Source organism: Pyxicephalus adspersus, chromosome 11 (genome assembly GCF_032062135.1).
Source record: "Pyxicephalus adspersus chromosome 11, UCB_Pads_2.0, whole genome shotgun sequence".
Classification (NCBI taxonomy): domain Eukaryota; kingdom Metazoa; phylum Chordata; class Amphibia; order Anura; family Pyxicephalidae; genus Pyxicephalus; species Pyxicephalus adspersus.
Window position 1 is genome coordinate 26,317,849 of NC_092868.1, and position 11,684 is coordinate 26,329,532.

Consider the following 11,684-nt stretch of genomic DNA (forward strand, 5'->3'; position numbering starts at 1 on the left):
ATGTGTTTATGACTGTGATGTTGGTTTTTAATGCACATAAAATATTTTAGGACACTATTTGTTTCAGAATCTTTGTTTTCTTCATTTCCCTTCTCCAAAAAACTGGTGCGTCTTATGGTCCAGTGCGTCTTATGGTCCGAAAAATACGGTAATTTTACAAACACAGAACATAGAAATAGTATTTTAGGGAAATATTACATACAAATGGACTTAAAATCAAACAATCGTTTATTGATAATTCACCAATAAAACACACACATTCAATTTTTTTTCCACAATGTACAAAATCACAATATTCATTGCAACAAGTGAGGAGTGATCCATTAAGTTCATTTAAATTTTTATGGTCATACTATATTTTTGGTGTTGTGGGATAGATTGATTTTGTGAATAATTTAATTTATACATAGTTGACGTTGTTGAGCAGCTGAAACTTCCCCCATTTAAAATTAATACTAATCATTGTTTAACGTAGTATTCATTTGTACTGCACTTGTCTTTTCAAGATACAATAGGTTTTTCTGCAGTGGAATTTATGAATGTGTGAAAGTGTCACTCTTATTGAAACTATTCTAAATTGATTTAAGAAAAAAAACAATTGTATCAGAAAGCTTTGAGCTGCTAATAAATGACATTCAGATGTGCTGTAACCTCTTGATTGCTAAATAAACTTTTTTTACTTAAAAAAAATACTTAAAATAAATTTCACTTGAGAAATGCTCTTATACATCCCCCTGACCCCCTTCCCTGCAGTTTTGGTGACAACACTTTGCTCAGGGGCTTTGCAATAACCTACATTTTAAGAAAAATGATTATTCCTCATTTTATTCTTTTGGGGCATTGTCCCATGGGCTCCCCCAAAATCCCCAGCAATTACAGTGAAAATTTGACATTTCAGCTTTCATATTAACAACAATAAAAAAGTTGGAATTATTTTTCCTGGACAAAAAGTTGGACTCATAATTCAGGAATTCTGATCATCTTTAGCAAGAGGTTTTAACAATTGCAAAGGAAACAAATATTTTACACCTCCTTTTATTTAATTTTTTTTTAAATTTTAAGTCCCCAATTTTCCTAATTATCAGTAGGAGAGCATGTAACATTGAAACGTTGTATATCCCTTCTTTCACTCCTCAGTTTTTCTAATTAGCAGTAGGAAAAAATCTGACCATGAAAATAATATATTCTTATATCATTCTTTATCTATCTAATTTCATTCTTTTCCTTTTTCTTTTAATCCCTACTTTCTCTGAAGTGGTAGAAAAGAATATGACCTAGGAAAATACTGTGTACCCTTTTTAAATGTTATTTGTAATTTCTATATTCTATTTTAATGACCCCATCTATCACAGTAGAAGTGTTACTTCTATCCCACCCTTGCCCTTATAAATGCTGCAATCTTACCCTACCTAACTGACAGGTCTCCTATACCTATCTCTCTGCATTAGCTGTTTTTAAACCGCCCCTTCCTGACCAGTACAGCACCACAAAGAGTACTTTGTGCTGCTGTGCCCCTCTTTTATGGATGGCTGCAGTGATGACTGGCACTTAGCAGATTCTGAAATTGTTTAAGTCTTCCTTGTGGTGTGAAACACTTGGCATGAAATGTCGATATATCTTGTATATGGTGGCGTTGTGCATTATGACCAAACATCTCTACTCATTTGTGTAAAGGACATTGTTCTAGAAATCTTGTGGTTTGTTCTGATAAAAGTTTGCAAACTTAATCAATCTCTCTCTCTCTCTATATATATATATATATATATATATAAATCAAGCCAAAACCACTACTGCTTTTTTTAAAACAATGTTTTTTTCTGGGGGTGGAGATTTGCTTCTGTATTTTTCTAGGGCTTTCACAATCCAGCTCCATTCTCCACATAAATTGTACATGTCCCATACATGCATTACTAGACTGCATAGGGAGAAGGCTGTGGAGTCCAGGGCACGTTTAAATAGATGTTCTCCCTGCACAAAATACTCCAAAGCTGGAGTCCATAATTCAAAGGCAGACTGTTGTTAGCAGCCATCTTGGTTGCATGGCCTAAGCACCAACACATTTCACCTGGAACACGCGCTGTGGAGATACTACCTTAATCTCTAAAGCTGGTAACCATTTAGCTTTGGGCATTGTTACAATTACTACCAACAGATTTTCGATCAAATCAATAGATTTGGCCTAGGGTGGCATGACCACTAGGGGGCAGCAATACAGCATCTCTATGTGGAACTGGAATTAGCTGGTGCTGGCTGATAAGTAACAGGATGTACAAAGTGACAGATTTTTATGCAGGGTGACATTTGTGTTGAAAGTATCACTCCTATCTCCCCCCACCCCCTTCCTCCATTTTTGTCTCTGTCTCTCCCCCTTCACTCTCTTCTCCCAACTCTCTCTCGCTTCTCCCTCTTCTCTCTATCCCTCCTTTCTTCTTTCTCTTTTCCCCTACCCTTCCTCTCTTTCTCTTTCTTCCCCCTCCTTTTTTGCCCTGTCTCTATCTTTTCCCTCTTCATTTCTTTCTCTTATTTCTCCCTTATAACTGCTCTCCCTGTCTTTCTCTCATTCCCCTCTCTCTTTTACCCTCCTTAACCCCCCTAGCGGTATTCCCGAGTGTGTCTCGGGGTGGATTTTACCTGCGAATAGCGCTAATCCCAAGTCACAATCGGGGGAGCTTTAAACTAAAAAAAAAAAAACACTTATCTTGCTCCGTTGTCATCCCCCGTCATCCTGCTGGTCCCTGCAGGTCCTGGGGACACTTCCTTTCTTCTCGATCCCCAGCCGGCAAATGCAGCGGCGATCTCTGGGGTTTCCCGGTGACGTTGGTGCATGCGGCGGTGCCGGCGGCTGATCAGCAGGAAATTCAAAATATTTTGTATTGGATTCAATACGAAATAGCTCTATTGAGTCCAATACAAAGAAATATTCATATAATATATATATATATATATATATATATATATATATATATTTATAATATATATATATATAATATACATGCTACTGTACACTTAATATTTTTTAACTGATTTTTGTTTTGTTATTTAAAGTTTTTTATTAAATGTATTACATTTAATAAATATCGGTGAGTTATGCCTAAGAATTATAGCCTACAATGAAAAATACATTTCCATGCAAAAAATTGTACCGCTTTTTGCATGGAAATTTGCATAGAATTAGACCGCTAGGGAGGTTATTCTCTTTCGCTCTCCCTCTCCCCTCTCCCTCCTCTCTCTGTTAAACACCCTGTCTGTCTCCTCCTTTCCTCCCTCTCCCTCCTCTCATCCTTTTTTCCTTTCCCCTACTCCCTTTCTCTTGTATGTCTCTTTCTCTCCTCCTTCATACTCTCCCTCTACTCCCTTCTCTTTTCTCTCCTTTTCCCCTCTCCCCCATATCTGCCTCTCCCAATTACCCACCTCTCTCCCCTCCTCCTGCTTTGTTTTGTGTGTGACAGCCTCAAAATCTGTTGGTTGGGGGGACAAGCTAGCTGGTCTAGGGAACACTAAATCCAGCCCTGGGTGGTTGGTGGGATGCCAGAAAAAAACAAAGGCATTATCCTTATTACCTTCTGCCCCATGCAACTGGAGAGTTGACAGGCAACTACCTCCAATAGCACCACTGGGGGGACTTGAGGTACACTGAATACAATGCCATCCTAAGCTCCACGCAGAACGCATTGCAGCACCCTTTTAGAAACTACTGAATAGTATCACATTACAAAAGCAAAGTTCTAATATTTTCAGGAAGTGATTATTACTACACTGTTTAAAAGAAGCAATATACCTATCTGTTTCAAATCTCCCCCTTTTGTTTTTGACCACAGTTACTCAGATTTCTAGTAATACCATGAGTAGATTTAACTAGCTGGACTTTAAACAGTTAAACTGTATTATCTTCTAGTTGAATCAGCATATAGGCGTCATCTACTGGTTCATTTTGTAAACTACAGTAAATTCCTTTTATCACTGCTGAACTTTAAATCGTCCATCCTCTACACAACAGTGTTTCTCAACCAGGCGTATGTAGAATCCTAGGATTCTTCCAGAGGTTGGTAGTGGGTTCTTTGAGCAATGAACAATTTGTGCCTCACTGACTCACTCACGTTTTCTCACTGGTCAGCAATGTAAGAGGTATTTATCCCACTGACAACTATACTAATGTACTGTAAGCTGTGGATATTATAATTATAGTAGAGGTTCCCCGAAGACCTGAAAGTTATTTCAAGGCTTCCCTCATGTTAAAAAGATCGAGAAACACTGACTTGGATAAATACCTGCTCTCCCTAGTGCACACTCTCACTAAATTGCCAGATGGTCATTGGCAGACGATAACACCCTTACGTGGTGAGATCAGCAGAGCTCTATTATCCTTATGTTATGAAAATCAGTATATATCTGGTTATTGTTTAGAGCCGTTACAAACAGGGATTTCAATTCCTACTAGAGCTTCTCACACTTTTCAGGAGTGTATACCCACGAGTCTAAACCTCATTAACCCTCACACTGATACCAGTGTGAAAAACTGGTAAGCGAGTTTTTAAACTGTATTGCTTAAAATAAATTGGAAAAATATTTAGCTATTAAAAGTGTGTCACACATAATCAATAGACAATATGGTATCAGTCATATGAGTGGTTAACTTCAATGTCATTACCTAATAATTACATGTACAATATACCCATAATATAGGAAATATTACAGTGCACTTATGAATTACTATAATATAGAGTATTTTACAGTGCATTTATGATTTTCTTTTATACCTATGTATAGAATATTTTTGCACAACAAGTTTCCATCTACTACACGCATATTCCCTTTAGTACAGCCATGATGCGATATTTAGCCTGTTCTTGTATCTTTTTCTCTTTTTAGTATAGATCTAGATTTAAGTAAAAATCTAGATCTACACTATAATAGATAAAAAAAAAATTTCTAGTCCATTGAATATTGTACATGTACGCGTATGATGTGCTCTATTTGTAAAATTCCCCTGAAGACGCTTTATACAGGTGAAACGTGTCGGTTGTCAAGTCCTGTTAATTACTCTGCATTCTTAATATACTATGGACTCAATAAAATATGTCTAATAAACAAACTTTATGGTACAAAACATCCTTTAAATCTTTATGTTTTTTTATTATATACCACATATACTGTGGTTTTATTCTTTTGGAGCAAATAAACACTCAAAGGAGACCCAAAGTGGGAACAATAAAACTTAGAACAATAAGCATTAAAAAAAACATAATTGTATTATCAAAAACTAAATTTATAAGGATGTACAGTACATAACAATGAATAAAATCAAGTTAACAGCAGGGTCATACACATAAAGGCCACTAGACACATTGTTACTACTACCAGAAATAGAACATTGGTCACACAGCCTACAAATTTGTGGATATGAGTGACTTGATGCGTTTCGCAGATCTAGTCTGCTTCCTCATGGGTACTGCAATAACCCTTTGGTGGTGTAGTGGTAAAGTGATATGCATATGACTCTGGGACAAAAAGGGAACATATCCAGATCAAGCACCACTTGCTAACTCTTGGCTGGTGAAAAAAGTGGCTTGGAATCAAGTGGAGTTATAAAACAGGAGTTTTGAAAAAGAAAAGGAGTTGAATCCTTATAGTAACTACAAACTGTAGGTAAACTTTATAACTCCTTTAAAACAAACATTGTAACTGGGAAAATGGGTGGCAGCAAGGTGGAAGGTATTGTTCAGTGCACATATGTATGCGCAAATAGAGCAACAGCTCCTAGGTGAATACCGCTGTGACAGATGTGAGCAAGTCGCCCTTCTGGTATCTCGCATTGGAGAGTTGGAGAGGCGCATTTAAAGCATCGGATAAGGAGGGGATTTCTCCCTGTAAGATCTGTGAAAATGTGAAATCAGCTTCCTCAGGAAGTAGTTTCAGCAACTACTATAGATTGCTTTAAGAAAAAGCTGGATGTTTTCTAGAAGCACAGAATATAACTGGGTATTAAGGCTTTAAAATAAAAATAACAGTGACTGTTGATCCAGGGAACATCCGATTGCCTCATGGAATCAGGAAGGAATTTTTTTCCCCTGGCGAAGCAAATCGTACCAGAGTTTTTTGCCTTCCCCTGGACCAGCTGTGTCTATAGGGTTTTATATCTGGGATACGTTTATTTCCCTAGTGGTTGAACTTGATAGACCTTTCTAAACCTGACCTACTATGTAACTATGTAACTTTGTAACCACAGCAAGAAATATCTGGAAACACATGAATTTATCTGAAGTCAATAAAAGAAAGATGTAGCAAACAGCTGATGGATGGCTAAGAAGACTGACTAGCAAGCGCAATCCAGTATTCTGTGTAAATTGCAGGGCATTGTCAAGGAGCTGGTGACCATCTCCAATAATGTTCAAGGAAAAAAAAAATTATTTTCTCTTTGGTGTCACACTTACCTTTTCCTCATTAAAGTGCTTGTGTCTCTGTCCTGTGGATGTGGGCAGTTCTGACTCTGAGCATTCCTACGCTCCCAATCTTTATCAGTTTCGTCCAACCCGCCGGACAATCAGGAAAAACTCTTCTAATCATCCCTGCCTATTTAGCTAGCTCAGACACAGCACTCAGTGTTCATGCAACGTGTCTCCACTAGGGCCCAGCCCCTAGCTATGCTAGCAAGTTCCTGTACACTGTACCTGTTGTATAATTCAGTGTTTTCTCTGTCCAGCTCCAGTGTTAACCCCTCATTGCCCGGTCTGTTTCCAGCCAAGTCCCTTGTGCTGTTGCTTGCAGGAGACTCTGGAGAAGACCTGGTTGCCGTTTAGTCTCTATGCCTTGTGCAAGCTGCAGTGCCCCCTAGTGGCCCTGTCTCCCCAAGCATGACACTTGTATGTTATTGGAGATGGTCACCAGCTCCTATCAACCAATGGCTTCTCAAAAACTACCATCTTCCAGGGATGACACCACAAACCAGTAGGGCTAGTGCCCTACTTTGATGAAAACAAACACTGCAATCTACTTTGGAAACTGCATTCATGAAAAAACATCAAACACAACAGGTATAACAGACCTGGGGCAGAGAACAAGTGACCAAACACTGTCTAATCAAACTACCATTGAGGCACAAAAACTTATCATTCTTTTTTGTAAGAAAAATGGAGGACATAGAAAACCACAATCATAGATCAAACTTACACTTTCTTGGCATTCCACAAGCATACAAAGCATGTGATCTGATGCGTTTTCTTTTAGTTGATTTAATGATAGCCCTAAGCCTAGAACCATGTTCAGATAGAGAACTTGAAAAAACACATCGTGCTTGATGTGTTAAAGCTCACCAAGGCTGGAGAAGATACACTTTCATCAGTAAACCTGTGTAATCCAGCAATCCAAGTCTACTATTTGTAAATAAATGTTTTCAATCCTGAACCAGATGCATTCCATGTTTGCTGGATCACCCAGGTTCATTGATGAGAGGGTATCTTTTCTAGCCTTGGGTAGCCTTAATAAATCAGTCCCATCATGTTGGGCCAGACAGGCACACCCAGCCAACTTAACCAAGGATAGTTGTTGACAAATATCTACATTACATGGACAAAGAGAAAGTTCTATCTGAACTATCTATAAATAAAAAAAAAACAATCTACTACTACCAACAAGAATGGAGGTTTGCCGTTGATAATAATGTTGGATTTGCACATTTTATTTTTATTCTCAGGTTGGCTATCCAAGTATGGTGCCTTCCCTTACCAAAGGAAAGTTGAGTTAATTTTAAAAATAAAAAAAAGGCTAACAAGTTTTAGGAATTATAAATGTTGTTATTGTTTGAAGGGAAATGTCTGCATTGTCATACTACAACATGTTTGGTTAGTTAAAGGATGGTACCAGAGGAACCCAGTCAACAATAAGCAGCAACAAAGAAGTTTTTCACTCTATTTTAAAAAGAAACAATGTGCAACAGTTAGCCCTATTGTATTACAACAAACTCCCTAATTCTCCAGGAATTAAACTTTATAACAAAGTGGTGTTATTATGGATTGGACTGGATACATGGATTCTATCAATATACCACCTTACAAATAGAAGATTTTCATTTATGTCCACTATGTCATCTGGATATTTTACATACACATAGGGAACTCCTACCTGCTTACCAAGCCTCTACTCTCTTTGGTAACTCTAGCACAATTTGAGAGATATTTCTCATTTCTCATTTGCTTAGTCTTTATTCCTGACATTGATAGGTAATCTGGAATTTCCTCCAGATAAGGATCCCTTTCATATTTGAAATCAGGGAATTACAGCTCTGATTAATATGAGTGCTAGAAAACTGTATTCTATATGAGTAATAATTGCTAAATATCCATGTACATCTAGTAAATTTTTTGCTTGATTTCAGGCCTGAACATATATAGCTTTCCTCTACTGACTGGGGAATGCTAAGGTATTTACTCCCAACTCTGCTTCTACGGCAAAATCAGAATATTATTCCTATTTAGGAGGCAGAGGTAATTATTTCAAACATTAAACTAGTTTGTCAAAATGGTTGGAATGCATTGTTATGTCAGGAGATTATAAATATGCTTGCTCACATCTCCTTACTTACCTTCCATTCTCTCCTAAATAGGTGATCCTTGGGCAAGGTGGGGATGGGTGAAGTCCGGTATTTGGCTAGACTATTGGCCCCTATAATCTCAGTCTTAGCAAGAAAAGCAATATTGCAGTGATGGATTTCAACCTCCTCAGTCACCATGCTATGGTTTCACTATTTCTGCTGAAACTGCAACTTCTATTGCAGATGGTTTGTATAGAAACATCTTTTAATAAAGAAAAAAGTACAAAATGTTTTTTCTTGTTTTACGGATACCTTGAATTCCAGAACTAAATATGCCAATGCTTCCAATAGCTAGTGGTGTCTCTCTCTGCTGTCTATAAGTCCTGGGGTTCCTCCTTCCACGTACGATCAAAATCCAGTTATTGTTACCATAATTCTTTCTGTTACAGGTTAACATAGGGATAAAGAGAAAACTGTAACTATCCTTTACCCCCTGAAACAGAAAACAATACATTTATAATTGTCAAGTTGATAAAGTTGATGAATATAATGGTATTTTGTCAAAAAAGTCAAAATATACTAATACTATACAATTTTGTTAATTAAATCTTCCTCTCTGGTATTCCACCAACCTGAGTCTCTCCTCTACAATCTATTATGAATGCCAGACTTATCCATCCTTAATGTGTTTTCACACGTGGTGTTAAGGTTTTAGATTACAGCACATTGCAAACTAGTACAGATAGGTCCTAACTAGGACAAAAGACAAATAGATGATTTTCTTGTCTACTCTTTGTCTGGATTGTCATGGTACAGCATCCAGCAGTAGTCAGCCATCATATTTTCATTACAGAAACCTTGGGAGCAGTGGTCCATTAACTGAATGTTTTCTGTCCTGGTGAAAACATTCTCCTTGTTCGTCACTCACCATACAAAGATTTTCTAGAAAAAAATTCTAGTTGTGAGTGCAAGAAATGCATTTTTAATGACTTGCGACAACCCAGTTTCTGGTATGAATCAAGCAGATTCTGAACTCCTTCCTTGTATGCAGGAGACTTATGGTTGCCCAGGAAATTTTCACACAGCCACTTGAATTCATCCTAAGCTTCTAGCTCAGCTGCTGAGACTGTTTGAAAAGATCATCCTGCAAAACGGACTTGATCTGTGGCCCTATAAATATCCCTTTCTTCATTTTTGCACTGCTTAAGTTTGGAAACTTCTAAACAAGGTACAGAAAACCCATAGAGTTGGATTTACCTATGGCCTTTACAAGGTTCTTTATCCACCCTAACATGATATGGAGAGGTAGCAGAAATATTTTATGCGGATCAACCAGAGGCAGAAACTTGACACTGCTTGTTCCGGGCCTATAGGAATCTCTTGGTAGCCAATCACGCTTGACATAATGGTCTCCCAAAGATCGGGTGTCCCACAGGCATAGAAAACAGCAATATTTTGTGAATCCTCCTTGCATTTCTGTCAGCGTGCCAATGATCCCTACAGATGTTCCACTGGTGTGTTTTTTACTAGATTGCTTCAAGTAGTAACTTCATGTTGTCATAGGACTCCTTTGGGTTAAACGAATGGGCAACCTGTAAACTTGGTTTGGAGTTACCATAATGCAGTAAGACTGCTTTCAAACTTCTTTTAGAGATGACAATACGCCATTCAGATGGAACATGCTGTTATGACAAACTGTTAAAGAGTGCATTTATATCATGACTGTAGCACAGTGAGCCATCACTAGTGAAGAAAGTTGTCAAGTTATGATTTTGTTTTCTGTAGTGAGTTTCAGTTACACCCTTTGCAAGCAAGTGCTTCTGTTTAAGCCTTGAAGCAAGAAGTTCTGCTTAGTCTTTGGAGAGATTCAGATCCTGATGATTGAAAGAGGTGCTGATCTTTTTGTAGCAGATTACCTGCAAGCTGCAAACATTAGACCTGAACTGTAAATGGGGGACACTATGCAGCACTTTGTTGAGGCCATGGATTCCCACAAAAAAAATTTCTGTTAAGGAGTTTTGGCAAAAAATTCACAAGCGAAGCATATCTTCAAGTTTTACAAAAGGTTCTACAGGACCTGAAACCTGAAACTTTCAACGCATGCTGGAGGAAGCGGTGGCCAGAATGCGTCCATAAAAAGTTCTTCTCTCCGGAAGAAGTTCAACAATTAGCAATTGATAAGGTGGTCAAGCTGGCAAAGATTTTATGAGGGGAAGGATTCAATGTTATGACACAATACGACGTGAATGAGCTCAGGTCAATGCCCACTCTAACCCCACTGACAAACAAGGATTTGGCTGAGTTTAGAAATTCTGGAAGCGAGGAAGAAGACGAACAAAGTGATCCATTGCAGGAGGACGACAACGAAGGCTAGAAAGACTAGAAAGACTTGCAACGATGGCAAAAGCTACAAAGAACTGCAGGGAAAGGCTGAAGCATGGGATCCCCCTATGGTTCGCTCGTTGCAGTTCAAGAATGCGACTGATGTTGCAATACAATCATACAAAACCATCCTCACCACTATGAAGAAGCAACGCCAGCAATTGCCAAATTGTTTTCAACCTGCAATGAGGACTTCCAGACACGCAACAGTCTGAAGCACCTTATGAAGAGGTGCCTTCTGAAGAACTGTAAATGCTCATCATCATCGTCGTCTTCACTCAAGTCACGAATCCTAATGGGTAAGTACTGACTTAATTACAGTGCAGTACTGTATTTGTAATGTAATTGTAATGTTTAGGTAATGTAACACATATATTATTAAACCAAAAGCATTTGGGGGTGGTGTCCGTATATATCGTGGATTTATGTTTGTTGCGGGTGATTTTGGAAAATAATCCCCGTGATAAACGGGGTTCTACTGTACATCACAAAAAAATGTGCACAACAATACTGGTCAAAAAAATTTCTAACACCCTCCTTTCTTATCACCCATGAACATTGTTAACACCACCCTTAAAAACCTTCAAAAAATTGCTAATACCATCTAGGAAAATTCTGTACACCCCCTCATCTTCTGGTTCACACATCGGGATCACTAATCACCCCAGGTCACCCACTAAGGTCACCAATAACCCCCTTCCCCTCCTTTTTACCTAGGTCACCCGATAAGACCAATAATACTTCCTTCTATCTCCTGGGTCATACACCAAAATAT